This window comes from Malus domestica, chromosome 08 (assembly GCF_042453785.1).
Source record: "Malus domestica chromosome 08, GDT2T_hap1".
Classification (NCBI taxonomy): Eukaryota; Viridiplantae; Streptophyta; class Magnoliopsida; order Rosales; family Rosaceae; genus Malus; species Malus domestica.
The window spans coordinates 16,776,019-16,792,583 of record NC_091668.1 but is presented as its reverse complement, the minus strand read 5'-3'; the positions used below and the strand labels follow the sequence as shown (position 1 = coordinate 16,792,583).

The following is a 16,565-nucleotide window of genomic DNA, read 5'->3' as shown; positions in this document are numbered from 1 at the left end:
GTTGGTGAGGAAGAAAATGGATTTTAAGACTGTTCATTGATTATAGACAATGGAGTCGGGTAACGATTGAGAACCGTTATCCATGGTGATGTACTGATGTTTATTTAACCAGCTCAGAAGTAATTGCGAAGATTCAAAGATTGAATTGAGATCTGGTTACTACCAATTGAATATTATAAGTGACGTTGATCATAAGATGGTTTTCTGGACTTGTTATGGTCCTTATGAAGTTTGGTGATGCTATGTGGATACTCATGCTGTTTTATGAGTTGATGGATGAAGTATTCCAATAATGCCTTGATAAATTGATATCATTCTTATTGAAGATATTCTGGCATATTCTGAGCCAGAGCAGAGCATGTAAACGTATTAAGTCGGTGAAGCAAAGATTGAGAGAACGTTGGTTGTATGCTAAGTAGCAAATGCTAAAGTTAGATGAATCAGGTGGCATTCTGAGATTTGTTATATATTCTTAAGGTATTCAAGTGAATCCTTAAAAGATAGCAGAAATTGAGAATTTGGAACAACCACGAGTCGTAATTGAGATTTGGAATTTCTTAACTTACCAGGCTATCTTGGATGGTTGTGAAAGAGTTTTAGTCATTGCTTTGTCATTGACGAGACTGTTGAGAAAGGAGGTTATGTATGAGTGGGAAGGAAATTGTGAGTAAAGGATTCAACAACTGAAGTATTTCCTCACTCATGCACGTATTTTAGTAATCCCAGAGAATAGTGGTAATCATAAATTTTTAGTGATGTTTCTTGAATGGTATTGGAGGCATGTTGATGCAAATGTTAGGGTGATTGCATACATTTCACGATAAATGGAACCTCATGAGATGAATTACCCTACGGGTGACTTAGAAGTCATGATTACCATTCTTGCTGTGAAGTTATGAAGGCATTATATTTGGTAAGAATGCAAGATTTTACGAATCCAAAAGTCTTCAATATTCATTACTTGGAAAGATTTTGATATAAGGCAGCGAAAGTGAATTGTATTGTTAAATGAATATGATTGTACGATCAGGGTGATCGTGAATTGTTGTAGCTGATACACTTGGTGAAAAGATTGCAGTAAGATTAATGTCAGGCACGCTTGCCAAGATTATCTTCTCGTGGATTGAAAATCAATTAAAGTAAAGTTAAGAATGAAAGATCGAGAAGAAGTTATACTTGTTAATTTTCAAGTTAGGCCTGTTTGGTAAGGTCGTACTCGAAATTTAAATGTTTGACGAGGAAATTTAAGAATTAACCAAGGCAGAGAAAGAAGGGAAAAAGAATGAGTACATGATTCGTGAATCAAATGGTATGTGGATACAAGAAAACAAAAAGTATGTGCCTAATGTTGAGGATTTGAAGCAAGCAAATATTGGACGAAGTTCACTGTTCAACTTCTGCAATATTCCAAAAGTAATAAGATTTATCATACCATTCGACAGTTTTATTTGGTCAGCAGATTGAGGCAGAAAAAGATAAACCTTTGGATTGAGATAACTATTTTCTGTTTCGCAGTGGAAATGGAAAGATATTACTTTGGATTATGTGTACAAGTTTCCTTGTACATAGGATGGTTATGATTGAATTTGAAGCGATAGTTGGTCAATGTACCAAGTTAGTACATTTACTCCAGGGTTGAGTAACGGTACTTATTTGTTTTATAGAAAGAAGAATTGGTTTACGGAACTGCTAAGTTTCTTAAGTATGTTGGTTGCGCAGTTTCCGAAGTGAAGCCATAAGGTTCATGAAGTGTGTCATGTGTGTATTTTGTTGACTTGTGAATGGAATATTTCTGGGTAGAGAAAGATTCGATCAAGAAAGAGTTTTTGTAAACCCTGAGACTATGGATGAGTCTCCTCAAAGTATTCAGGTGATTAAGTTAACCTGAAGAAACCAGGAATGGCAAAAGAGATCAACAGATGAATATACCACTAATCGAGTGTATAACGTAGATGATTTTATATTTTTGGAAATTTCACCATGAAAAGAAATAGCAAGATTTGGAAAGGAAGACAAGATAAGTCTTAGACACATCAGATCGATTTGATCACTAAAGGAATCGATGAAGTTGCATACAAGTGGTGATGTCTTCAGAGTTGGCTAAGGTACTTAATGTATTTTGGGTTCGATACGTTGTCACTAGGTGACAAATTCGTCACATGAGATCCTGATGCAACTATTGAGAGTTAAATTGGATTCGACTTGATAAGGAACCAAGGATGACTTTGGATTGGAAAAAGAAGGTCCTGAGAATTAAGACAGAGTAAGTGGTAAAAGCTTTGTGAAGGAAATCATTCAGTGGAAAATTATGTGGGAGGAAAAGAATCGGATGAGAGATTTTTAACCGAAGCTATTGTTGGAGTATGGTTGATTTAGTTGGTTGCTGGAATTTCGGGGACGAAATTCTATAAGGAGGGAAGATTGTCACAGCCCGTCCCGGAATTTTAATTCCGAGGACGTGAAAAGACCAAAATGCCCTTAAGCGGGACTAAGGGGCGAAAATTTAACAATTAGATTTATATTTGTATGTGTTAAATTGTGTTTGGACTTAGGTAGGGCCTCCTACCCTCAAAACATTCCCTAAAACCCGTAACCTTTCCTTCTCTCTCTTTTTCTTCTTTCATCTCAGAAAACTCTCTCACTCTCTCTCTTACTCTCGAACTCACGGCAACCACCAAGAACCACCACAATCTTGTACGAACGTTCCATTTAAGACCACCATCGTGATCCTGAGGACTTCACGAGCTCGGGGATACCAAACTCAGGTGAGTTTCACTTCGGAAAACCCTAGTTTCAGTGTCACCGTAATATTGCACTGTTCACGAACTTCAAATTGGCTTTGTTTTAGGCCAAACCAAGCTCACAGTGAGCTTAAGGAAGTCCCAAGGAAGCTCGGAGTGCTTCGTTGGAAGTTTTTGGACGTAAGAACACGGAGATCGACAAGTTCAAAGTTTGGCCGGAGCTTTCGAGGCTCTTTCCGGCGAATCCCCAGCGAGTTAGGAGTTGAGGTAGGTATCAATCTCTTCGTCTCGTCAAGTACTACAACTTTCCTTTTTGTTTCACTCAATTTCGTTGAGTATTGAAGAAGTTATACTCATTTGAAAAATACCCAGTTTCCGGCGACCTCCGAGGCTTTCGAGGCAGTTTCCGGCCAAACCACGGCGAACTAGGTGTTGTGAAAGGTACCATTCTCTTTGTCTCTTCAAGGGCTACAACTTTCGTTTTTGAATCACTTGATTTCGTTGAGAAATGACAAAGTTATGGCAATTTGAAAAACTGCCCAGAAAACGGCCGCCGGAAAAACCAGTCCGGCGACCCAAGGAAGAAGATGATGCGCGTGGGGGCGCGTGGGCCGTGCTTGTCTTGGCGCGTGGGGCGCGTGCTACAGTAAAAAATTATTTTAAAAATATGTCGACGTCCGTGACGTCGAGTAGATCACTGTGGTATATTCATATACCCAATTTGAGCAATATATGAGGAGTTATTAGCTAAGAGTGGGATTATGCGTTAAATAACGTCAATTTGGTTACTTCTCGTATAGGCGAGGATTATACGGACGTTGGGCATGGCTAAGGGAGGCTCAGGGACCTTCGACACGTCGATGTAATCTGTGAGTGGGCAGTTTTGTTTTCCGTATATATATATACTTGACGTTTCCCAGAAATTGAATTGAAATGAAAATATGTTTAAAATGAAATGCATATGAGTTATGTGGAAAAACGGGAAGTGAAATACCATGCATAGAATTGATATGAAAAGTATATAGAAATGTGAGTTGAAATGCCATGCATGAATTAATATATGATGCATATGTATGAATTGGTGCGGTGGACGCACAGGTAAGAATTGATTTATGATGCATATATATGAATTGGTGCGGTGGACGCACAGGTAAGAATTGACTTATGATGCATATGTATGAAATGGTGCGGTGGACGCACAGGTGAGTATTTATTTCTGTTATGATGATGTTGATGTATATTGAGCTCAAATCCTGCACCATAGTTTAGTGCTTATAGTATTCACCGCATCGCACGCTCGTCTTGGATCCAAGTAGATGCTAGTCGTACAGTCCACGCGGAGTGGGTACGACAGGCCAGTCGCGAGAGTGTTAGTGAGATTCCGACTGGTGGGTGACCTTAGATTATGTGCACAGATGATTTATGAGAAGCACTAGAGCGTAACTTGTGTGCAGAAGGCCGTACAGGTCACGCGGAGTGACTCCGGCAGAGTGTGAGAGTGATAGATTTTGAGCTCTAGGTTCAACCGGGCTAATAGAGGGCCTCCGATTGATTATCTTATTGCACCTGATATGATTTATGTTGATGCATTCATACCTTATTACTGTTGAGATGATGTGGCATGGCATAATTAATATGAGAAATGTTGAGATGATGTGGCATGGCATAATTATGATGAAAATGTTGAGTTAATGAATTGAAGTATTGAGAATATATATATGTATATTTATATTTTATATTTCTGGGAAAGTATACAGGTTTTACGGAGAGGGGTTACAACGTTTTGAGAAATGTTTGGATTTGGAAAAGAATTGTTTTACTGACCCACTCAATTTTGGTTTTGCGCCCCTCCAGGTTCAGGAATCATAAAGGTGTGGTGACTACGAGGAAATTGACGGTGTTCTGACAGATTGGACAAAATTAGGACTCACCTTCGGGTGTATCAACTTATAAATTGTATCTTAAAGCTTCCGTACTGTGCAAATGGTTACGTCACTCTCACGTGACGGCCAGCATGCCCTCCTTCGGGACGGGGTGTGTCAACAAGTCTCTTACAATTTATCGAAAAAAATAAAATGCAAAACGAAAGTTATCTATTTTCTGTCTAAGTGAGTTGCAACCTAGGCGGGTTTGGGTGGGGTAGGCGGGCGCCTTACCAGGTCTAGACGCTCTTTCTTAATTCTCAAACGCCTAGGCATTAATCGGAGCAGTGACTAGCGCCTAGCGCTTATGCGGAAATTTTTAAAACAATGATTTTTCTTGCACCCATAAATTTTTTTTATTTGAAATAAGTAATTGTAAATGAAATAGGAAATGCCATTAAATGGTGTTGAACCTAATTCGTTGGACATTTTCCCAATTCATATGAAGTGAAGAGTTGTTGGAAGGTTTAAATTCTACTACAACATTCTTAACAAATTTAATAGTTTTTACCATGATGGATTTGTACCAACAATGTATAAAATTATCGGCACGTCTAAAGGGTGTTGAATCCCACATCGATCGTAGAAATTTTTTTTAGTAGTTTAAATATCCTAATCCCACTGTAACTAACATCGAGGTTTTTTATGATAAAACTCCACACCTGACGGATTGTGCAAGTGGTAATTACCAAGTTGGGGACAATATTGGTGTTGTTGGAAGTGGGCCTTCGGCCCGTCTCTCTGATAATTCTACATGGTATCAGAGCTAGAGTGCGTATCGAAGCCAGAGACCCAGAGCTAGAGTGCGTATTAGAGCCAAAGAGCTAGAGCTAGAGGGCGGACCCGTATTGTACTGCCACATGATGGGTGGATCCCCTTGGCCCCAAGTGATGAAGATGGGCCTTGTGGCCCCGCGTGTAGGGTGAGTTCCCTTGGCTCTATGTGGTTGTCGATATGTGAATCTCCCATGTGTGATCCACTAATTGGGTGCTCCGTGAGGGGACGTGTTGAATCCCACATTGGCCATAGAAAAAGGAATTTAACAGTTTAAATAGTCTAACCCCACTCTAACTAACACCGAGGACTTTTGCAATAAAACTTCACACCTGACAGATTGTGCATGTAGTAATTACTAAGTTGGGGACAATATTAGTGTTGTTGGAAGTGGGCCTTCGGCCCGTCATTTTGATAATTCTACATAGGGATCTTATCAATCTGTAGCTCCTTCATTTTTTGTTGCATTCCTTGTGCTTCTATAAATTTCTTGTAAGTATGCTGAGAACGAAAAAAAAATTATTATTTTGTGAGCATGATGTTTTGTGAATTTAAAATAAGGAAAACTAACGAAAAAAACTTGAAAATTTTGAGTTTTAATCAAAATGGCAAAAAGATGTTGTAAGTGAATAGTACAAGGAGTGACTTTTTAGAGTAAAAATGTGGTTTTTCGTTAAAGTAAATAGTATCGAGAGTGTTTCCTTAAAACTCATTTTTAAAATAATGTAGAAGAATAACAAAGGAAGAAACAAATTAAAAATTATAAGCACAAATAAATGGTCAACTTCAAAAGCATCATATTTGCAATCAAGTAAATTAAAAAGGTCGGGGCCATGATTCACTTCAAGTAAATAAAACCTTCGTGAAAACGATAAAAGGAAAAGAACCAAAAGCAAACTTTTCAACAAAAATAACAACTAGCTCCCTAACGAACTCCATAACAAAAAAGTCTCTGCATCATCATACTACAGACAGGATTACAATGAAACTTAAAAGGAAAAAACCCTGAAGGCCATCATTTTTTACCATTTCGTCTTCTGAGTCTTCTTTGGCTCAGCAACGCTCCATGTAGCAGATTTTTTAGCATGTTACATCGATATATCATGTGCCCTGAACTGATACATTCCTCAAGTTGGCACCAAAGAAGCTCAACTGATGTGTAGGGACACCAAACTGCAAATGCCGTCTCATCTTTGCAAATGATCTTGTACTCGAGCAAAAGATTCCTAGCTTCTCTGTATCGACCATAATTAACATATTCATTCGGAGCATTTGGTGCTCTGTGACCGTCCCCAACCAGTGAAGAATCAACTCCATTTGAACAACATTTCAGTGCCGTGGCAAAGAAAGCTCTTTCCAATCCCCTCTTTAACTGTGAACCTTTAAAGAATCTTAAAAGGACTGTAAATGCCAAATCATATAAATTTGTCTGGATAAGGAGATCAACAACCTCTAGTGGTGCTTTCTGGGTTCCACTAGGTGTAGATTTGACATGTGCCGGTGAAAGCAAATATTCTGCTGAAGTAAGCACAAACTCGTCCTCAAGTTTCTCAATATCAATATAAGATTTCCGTGTTTGAGGATAACCATCGTCGCTGGAAGCTTGTCTGTCTATTTTAAATTTAGCTATTTTACTCGGATACAGCTCATTGTGAAGAGAACTTCTCTCGAATAGAGGACCAATCCAAGCACAGGCAGGATGTATCAGATGAAGTGCATTGATGGCAGCAGAGAGCCCGTTCAGAATCTCCTTCAGTACCATTGATGTGTGCTGGTAATCTTTCAGAGTTTTTTTTTTGTTCTTAAACGAGTGGAAAATAGATACATGTAGCTCACTGCTCTTTTCCAGTTATGTCGATGCATTCCAAACGCATAAAGCAACTTACATAGATTTGGCTTTAAAATATCTGAACTATCTGCCTGCATATTAACACAGATAAAAATAATCACGACATAAGAAAATGCAAGAACCTCCATTAAAATACAGTGTCTACTTGGCTCGACAACTAGACCTTACCTTTCTAGCAAGCGCTTGCTTGACCTTCTCTGTAAGACCAATTAATGGTAGCTGACCACCACAAAGCATCTGAAATATATTTATGGCACCACGTTCATAAAGAACGTTTATCAGACGCCTCAAGCAGATGTACTTGCTCTCCTCATCTGGGTTTGAAATAACCGCACAATATACATTCATCATAGAGATTACGATCTAAGGTAAACTCGAAGGCATTTGCCCAAAGTCGTCCTTTGATGGTAGATATTGATTCATTGCCGGAGCCTCAGACATGGTGCTCATCTTGTACATTAAAAGCTTCCTCAACTTGCTCAAGCGCCGCTGCAGCAAACTCACAAGCACCTTTGCAAATATTGTATTGCTCAAATGTCTGCATAGCCCACTGATAATAATGGAGCCTCCAAGCATAAGCTGATCCAATACCTGTGAAACCAAGATTTGGCAGCCCCACTTCCTGAGGTAAACTGAGTAAAGCCTGGGATGACCCTTTTCCAGATGAAGCTCTGAAGAAACAACGAACAGCTGCAGTGACTTTCCTCTCTTTCAACACTCCATGCAACCCACGGTGTTCCTGAGCAATGAAGCAGCATCCTAATAGATGATGAACTATGCAGCATCCTACCTCTGTACCTTGGACAGTATGAGACAGATTCCCCTTTAGTAAATGTCCCTCCACAATAGTAGTGAGTAGGTGTTATGCAGAGTTTAGACAAGTAAGAACAATAATGATAAGTACATAGTTAGATAAAAGTGTTATCAAAGAAACAAAAGTGTAAGGGCTAGAAGGAAAAGTAGAGGTAGACAAACAACCTCAAGCGCATCATACTGCCCATGCCTTTGCAGGATCAAAGCAAAATCTATTGCCCAGTAGGTAAAGGATTCCCTAGAGTTCCATGAATGATCCAGCTAGCAAAGACCAGTATTGAAATGCGACTTTGGTCTCTGGAGGAAGTTCCAATATTTAGTAAGAATATAAAAGCTAGAGGGAACTCACACTTCCCAATCTTCTCGGTCCATGAAATTCTTCCCATGTTCCTATCAATTTGCAAAAAAGGAAGCTGTGAGCTGAAATCTTCGATTGCAACTGATTCAGATGGCGTGGTGGCAAATAAATGTATAAAAAGCCAGTGAGAAATGATTTCTTGAATTAGGGGAACCAAATCAAGTTGAATTTTGGATACATTGTCATGCAACATATGGATCTGCCCACTAATGCTCACTAGATAGCTAAGAAATACAAGAATTTCCAGTGCAAACTCAAAAATAACATTTGCAACTTGAGAAGTAGCTTGTGCCAAGATGGAAGCCAATCATATTTCAGCATCAAATTAATGAATGAATTTTTGTGGTAGGAGAAATTTCAGATAACTTTGAATCACATTTAAAAGTAGACTTCATGAGCCAGATTATTCGAGCAAAGCATGAAGATGTAATACAAAAGGAATTGCAACTGTTGAACTATATCGGGTCTCTAAAATCTTCAACAGGCGAGTAGTAATTTCTTTGGATGATATAACTCGTGGGACACTAACAAATGACTCATAGAATGTTGCAGAAACAGTTTTGCCCATGTATTGGCTGATATTAGCAACCCACCAATGATAATTTGACGTCAATATTTTGCAATTGGAAAAGTTTATGTTCTCGCTACTACCAAATTTGGAAGTTATGTCTAACTCAGAAGGAGTATCCAGAAGTATACTCACTTGATCTTAATGTACTCTTTTTCCTACGATTAGGAGCATTTTTCCCACTGAGTTTTTGCTACCGAACGAGGTTTTAATGAGGAACCCATCATGGGATGATCATACTTCGTTCTGTTTGATGTTTGTTTTAAACATTATGCATACTTCTCACTTTTCTCCTTAGCCTATGAGTTTTTCTCCCACCTTGGGTTTTACCATAGCGAGGTTTTGTGAATTTTACTACCAATGCATACGTTCTTTAAATTTGAGACTCGCATTCGCCCGTTGTGCTGCCGACTTCATCAACTGTTTACCTTATCTCCTGAAGATCTAATGTGATGTTTTGTTTGAGTATTTACACACTCAAAGGGGAGTGTTGCAGTCATATTTAGAATAAGAATGTGATTATGTAAATCCTAGTGCATCTAGGGATATCTTTGAATATTCTCTTTAGTAGTTGTAATCTTAAAATGGGGTGATACAACACACACCTCACAATCAAATCTCTCTCTTTTTTCTCTTGTTGCCGCCAGCCTCCCTCCCTCTATTCCCTTAGAATAGCTCAGTTAAATAGGCCTACAACAAAAATATATATATTTTTCTTTAGAATAGGGACGAAAATTATATAAAAATAAAATGAAAAACAACTTGACATGTCACTAAAAGCAAGTAAAATATACATCTACTCTTCCCAACTTAAAACTGACATTGTCCTCAATGTTAATATTCATAAGAATAACAAGCAAGAAAGACACGCAATTTAAATTGAACAAAGAATCAGGAAAGAATACACCTAAAGGTCTAAGAAGGATTTGAAATTCTTCCAGCAACTTGTCGGCGACACATTGACAAACTGAAAAGAAAAAAAAACACACAAAACAGAAAAATAAAAGAAAATATGGGCTAGGAGTAGAGAAATGAGTCTTGATAAACAGGATCCCCTAAACCAATGGTCTCATCCTACAAGGCAATACTTTCCAAAAAGGGCTTAAGCTGATGACCATTAACTGTCAATACATTACCATTCTTTGGATCCTCGACCTCCATGTTGGGAAATCTTTGAATCAAATCCTTGATTGTTGTATATTTACCTTATGTATATTTACTTAGTTAGGAAGTCAACTCCTTCTTTCATGGAGTTAATCATGTATAATCTTTGTATATATTTTACTTCCCCGTTCATACCAATATATACAAAAAATTCCAAAGCTTGGGTTCTTATGATGGTATCAGAGCCCCTTCGTGGTGGCTCCTGGTTTTCCTTTTTCTGTTCATGTGCTTTTGAAGCTTTCATGAGCGAGACATTTTTTTTCCCTTGCCTTGAATCATAGTTTAATCATGGGAATGGAAGAAAATTCAAACATTAACTCCAATTCTATCTCCGATCAGCAGACATTTTTCAAATTGCTTGCTGGGCTCACACTAGAACAACTTCAACATCTTATAGTTATATCCATGGTAAAATTACAAAAATCAGAAAATTGCAATGCATTTGAAAATATGGATAGTGGAGCGACTAATCATTTTGCATCTGACTCTTCTCTTTTCACTCAAACACACAGTTCTTCCATGCCTTCAGTTAATTTACTCACTGGTTCATCTGCTCCTATTTCTTCAATTGGCTCAATACTTTTGGCAAGAATATCACTTTGAACAATGTTCTTTGTGTTCCCTTATTCCGTCTTAATTTGATGTCTGCCAACAAAGTCACTAAATCCTCCAATTGTTGTGTCATTCTTTTTCCTGACTTTTGTGTTTTGCAGGACTTGGCTATGGGGAGGACAATGGGCTTGGGTAAACAGCGATGAGGTCTTTATTACATGTCACCACTAAATACAGCCCCCACAGCCCCTTTTTCATGTCATGTTTCCCACACATCCAGCATATGGCATCGATGCCTTGGTCATCCTTCACCAGCTCGACTCAAATTACTTTCCAATTTGCTTCATTTTGGTATTGTTTCTGTTGATGCACAAAATCAGTGAGGGCTTTGGTACAACATAAAGTGTTAAGTTTGTGACCTTCGCTAGATTGCTTCAGTCACTAGTGTGGATAAGTATGTAAATGGATAGAGACAGGGAAGCAAACACAAGATGTACGTGGTTCACCCAGATTGGCTATGTCCACGGAGTAGAGGAGTTCTCATTAATTGTGATGGGTTTACATAAGTACATAGGTTCAAACTATCCTTTTGTGAGTACTAGTGAATGATTTAGTACAAATGACATTAGGAAATATTGTGGGAGAATGATCTCCTTTTATAGAAGAGAGTTTCTAGCTTTATTCTAACATTGACATGTATCGTGTTGTGATTGGCTTCTGATGTTGACACGTGTCGTGCTATGATTGGCTTCTGATATCGACACGTGTCACGCTGTGATTGGCCTCCTGGTTGGAGGGAAACTCTTCTGGGTCCTTGACGGTATAACGTTGACCTGTGCTCAGTAGTTTCGGGATTGGTCAAGTATGGTACAAATAGTTTCTATTGAACATAATTGTGATGTTTGTCCCATGGCTAAACAGACAAGATTGCCTTTTTCATTAAGTACCATCACTTCTAATGTGCCCTTTGCTTTATTACATTGTGATATTTGGGGTCCTCACAAACTTAAATCTACTTTTGGGGCACGTTACTTTCTTACCATTATTGATGATTGCACTAGGTGCACTTGGATATTTTTGTTGACCCCTAAGTCCGAAACACAATCCCTCATGAAATCCTTTGTCACATTTGTTCGTAGTCAATTTAGTACCACCATCAAAGCAATAAAGTTCAATAAGGGAGCCAAAATTTTCTCATTACGAGATTTTTTCCTTAATAATGGGGTTGAATTTCAATGTTCATGTGTTTACACTCCACAACAAAATGGCGTAGTTGAACGCAAGCATCGCCACATTCTCATTGCGGCTCGTGCTTTGCTCTTCCAAGCCAATTTGCCACTCAGTTTTGGGGGGAAGTGTGTTCGCACTACAATTTATCTTATCAATAGGCTACCCACTCCATTACTATCAAATAAGTCACACTATGAAAGGTTATACAATCAATGCCCTAAGCTCGTTCATCTCATGGTATTTGGGTTCCTTTGTTATGCTACTATTGTTCAACTACTACAAAAATTTGATTCACATGCCCATCAATGTATTTTTGCTGGCTATCTAACAAGTCAAAAGGGATATAAGCTTTATAATTTGAGGACAAAACAATTTCTTGTTAGTAAAGATGTGAAATTCAATGAAAATATTTTTCCCTATGCATCTCTAACTCCAGAAGACCACCATCAAAACTCAAATTGTTTTACCCATAGTTCACCCTTATTCTCCTAGTCAATATGTGGGCTCCACCACCCCACCCATTATTTCCTCATCTTCTACCCATCCATCACCAACTACATCTCATGATTCAGAGGCCACCACCCCACCCATTTTTTTAGCTACTGTCTCAAGCCACAAAGAACCCACATCTTATTCACAAGCTACCCTAATTGGCAGCAAGCCATGACTGCCGAACTCAATGCTTTGCAACAAAATAATACATGGACGTTGGTTCCTTTACCTACGGGGCATAACCCTATTGGATGTAAATGGGTTTATCGCATTAAATATCATTTAGATGGGACCATTGAACACTACAAAGCTCGTCTTGTGGCAAAAGGCTACACCCAAGTTGAAGGCGTCGATGACATTGAAACGTTTTCCCCAACTGCCAAACTCACCACTCTTCGTTGCATTCTCGCAGTCGCTGCTTCTCACAATTGGAATATTCATCAGCTCGACGTTCAAAACGTCTTTATCCATGGCGACTTGGACAATGAGGTGTACATGGATCTTCCTCCCAGACTTCGCCGATAGGGGGTGCACTTGGTGTGTTGGCGACAGGGGGTGCACTTGGTGTGTAGGCTCAACAAGTCTTTGTATGGTCTCAAACAAGCCTCTCGTAACTGGTTCTCCAAGTTTTCTAGTGCTATTCAACAAGCTGGATTTCAACAGTCTAAGGCAGATTATTCATTATTTACAAAAAGCATATCGAAATTGATTGCCACATTTTTCGAGAGAAGCTACAAGCTAGATTAATTTCTCCCTCCTATGTTCCTTCATGAATTCAATTGGCTAACATATTCACGAAGGCACTAGGAAGACATACCTTCAATTCTCTAAAAAACAAGTTGGGATTTTACAACATTCACTCTCCAACTTGAGGGGGAGCATTGAGAAATCTACGAATCAAATCCCTAATTGTTGTATATTTACCTTATGTATATTTACTTAGTTAGGAAGTCAACTTTTTTTTTCATGGAGTTAATCACGTATAATCTCTATATATATTTTACTTCCTCGTTCATATCAATAATATACAGAAAATTCCAAATCTTTGGTTCTTATGACTCCACAGTTCCAAAAAGAAATACTCTTTTCACCACATAAGGACCTGCCCATCTAGAACAAAGTTTACCAGGAAACAAATGCAATCTCGAATTGTACAAGAGTACTTTCTGTAAAGGCTTAAAAGTTTTTCTCAAAATATTTTTATCATGGAAAACTTTCATTCATTCCTTGTAAATTTTAGAACTCTTATAGACATAATTCCTAATTTCTGCCAATTCATTCAATTGAAGTTTTCTATTCAAGCTGGCAACATCCAAGTTAAAATTGAACATCTTAATAGCCCAGTAGGCTTTGTGTTCCATTTCCACAGGGAGACATACCAAGTGGGGTTTTAAAAGTTATACAATAAGCCTATAATGCATCGGTTTGCCAAATAGACCAATTTTGCGATTTGGGTTAACCATTTTCTCTAAAATTTGTTTTATCTCCTGGTTGGCAAGCTCAACTTGGTTCAGAAGAATCATCAAAAACCAATATGGACCAATGATCCGCCACCACATTCTCTACCCCATTTTTGTCTTTGATGGTGATATCAAATTCTTGGAGTAAGAGAATCCACCTGATGAAACGAACTTTCATATCCTTCTTAGTAAGAAGGTATTTGAAGGCTGCATGGTCAGTATAAACAATAATAGGAGAACCAACAAGATAAGCCCAAAATTTGTCCAAAGTAAATACTACAACATGAAGTATTTTTTTTTCAGTTGTTGAATAATTCATTTGAGTACCATTCAAAGTTCTACTTGCATAGTAAATGACATATGGTTACTTATCCCTTCGTTGCCCCAACACAGCCCCAATTGCATAGTCACTTGCATCATACATGATTTCAAAAGGCAAAGTCCAATCATGTGGTTGCTGATAGGAGCATATTTATGCGACTTAATTAGCTTGTTTCCTTGCATTTACTTAATTATTTCTTAGTTATTTTAGTATTTTAAGTTATTTTCGTGTGTTTGTAGGTCCATAGGCCTTATGAAGCAATAAGGTGCATTTTGGCGCATTTTGGAGCAATTTTGGGCTTGGAATGGATAGCACATGCATGGAGCAAAGTGGATGGACGAATTTGAAGACCAAAAGAGACTAGGAATGTGCTAAGAAGATGAAGGAATTAAGTCATGAAGGAGGGAAGAATTTGGAGCCATGTGTTCCATGTCCCCTTGTTGCATCAAACTTTCCCTTTTACTTTGTGTCATAACTTTCTCTTTACCTTTCACTTTGTGTCATAACTTTCCCTTTCCCTTTCACATTGTATCATAACTTTCTCTTTACCTTTCACTTTGTGTCATAACTTTCTCTTTACCTTTCACTTTGTGTCATAACTTTCCCTTTCCCTTTCTCTTTGTGTCATAACTTTTTCTTTACCTTTCACTTTGTGTCATAACCCTTCCTTGTCCCCTATGCCTTTCCTTCTCCTATAAATAAAAGCCTTTGCCACACCATTTAAATAATCCATCCTTCACTAGATTTCATTCATCCTCCACCACAATCCATTCACCATTCTACACATCCATCCACTTCCAGCCGTAACCATTCACCACCATACATACTTTCAGCCATTCGTCCATAAAAACCACCACTCAAACCTTCACCCAACCCTTGTGCCACAACAAAGAAGAAGAAGGAGAGCCCTTAGACGTGCTTGCTATTCAAGTTAGAGTTGCTGGAACGTTTTAGGTGTAATCTTTCTTTTGTTTTCAATGTTTAAGTTTAATAATCTTTGTTTTGTGAGTATGAGGAACTAAACCCTTCTTAGCTAGGGGGAATTTCGAAACTATGATTTTACTTGCAATATAATTTGATTACATCCAGTTGTGATTCCATAAATTGTGAATTCAATTTACTTATCTGTTTGAATTAAACTTGTTTGTGTATGTGGGTTGAGAGTGCACACTTAATTTGCATGCATAAATCTGATGCTAGGATATAAGAGAGTTTCACCTAATCGTTACAAACTTATATTCATGAGTAGTGGAGGTTGCTAGTCACAATCGTGTTAAATAAATTCCTGGCATAAGTATCATGCACTTTCATAGTTACGAATGCCTTGTCAATACTTATGATTTTCATAGAACCTAATGATCTTTGATTGTATCTCTATTATGATCTTTCATGTAAGGAACTTTTGAAGAGTAATTTGATTACGACACGCTATTTCCGTCCAATTCAATGACATAAGGAAAATATGAGGATTAATTGAAGCGTACCTAATTAATCTGGGGTGTTGAGGTTCATGGTTTATTGAAAAGCAACTAGAAATTATTTTATATGCAAGTGTGCCATGTGTGGAGAAAGACCTTCTAGCTAGCCCATCATCCATCTAATTCAACCAAATTCGTTCAAAAATCTGTCTAAGTCTTTATTTATTTGTTTCACTTTATTTTTGTCCAAAACAAAATCCCCCTTTACTTTAGAGTGTCTAATTAGTTAGAATATGTCCTAGTTGTGTTTTTAAGTGTTTTGAGTTAAGTTAGTCAAGCAATCATCAAAAGAATCCCCAAACACAGATATATCATCCATAAAATCTTCAAGAACTTGCTCCACCGTATCACTAAAAATACTAAGCATGCATATTTGAAATATAGCGAGAGCATTACACAATCCAAACAACATTCTATGAAAGCAAAAGTACCAAAGGGACATGTGAATGTAGTTTTATCTTGATCTTTAATGGCAATTTCAATTTGATAATAACCTATATAACCATCCAAAAAGCAATAAAATGCATGCCTAGCCACCCGTTCTAAAATCTAGTCTATCAAAGGCAAAGGAAAATGATCCTTTCGAGTTACAAGATTAGATTTTTTTGTAGTCAATACAAATGCGCCAACTAGAAATGACTCTAGTAGGAACTAATTCATCTTTATTATTTTTAACTACAGTTAGACTAGACTTTTTCAGAATAACTTGAGTGGGACTCACCCATATTTATGCGACTTTTTTATTTTATTTCTTTACATTTATTTAGTTAAAGTCCATTAATTGTAGTAATTTAAGTTATTTCATATTATTTTAGGTCCAGTTGGTAAAGATGACAATAAAT

At 37.8% G+C, this 16,565-nt stretch overlaps 1 long non-coding RNA gene across 1 annotated transcript; it reads left to right on the top strand.

Moving 5' to 3' along the window:
* The first annotated feature begins 2,640 nt into the window (after positions 1-2,640).
* LOC103412386 (uncharacterized) lies at positions 2,641-4,837 on the top strand. Its single transcript, XR_011583848.1, has 5 exons — positions 2,641-2,765; positions 2,849-3,008; positions 3,114-3,182; positions 3,542-3,610; positions 4,596-4,837. It is a non-coding gene; the product is annotated as an uncharacterized lncRNA (long non-coding RNA).
* The last annotated feature ends 11,728 nt before the right edge of the window (positions 4,838-16,565 follow it).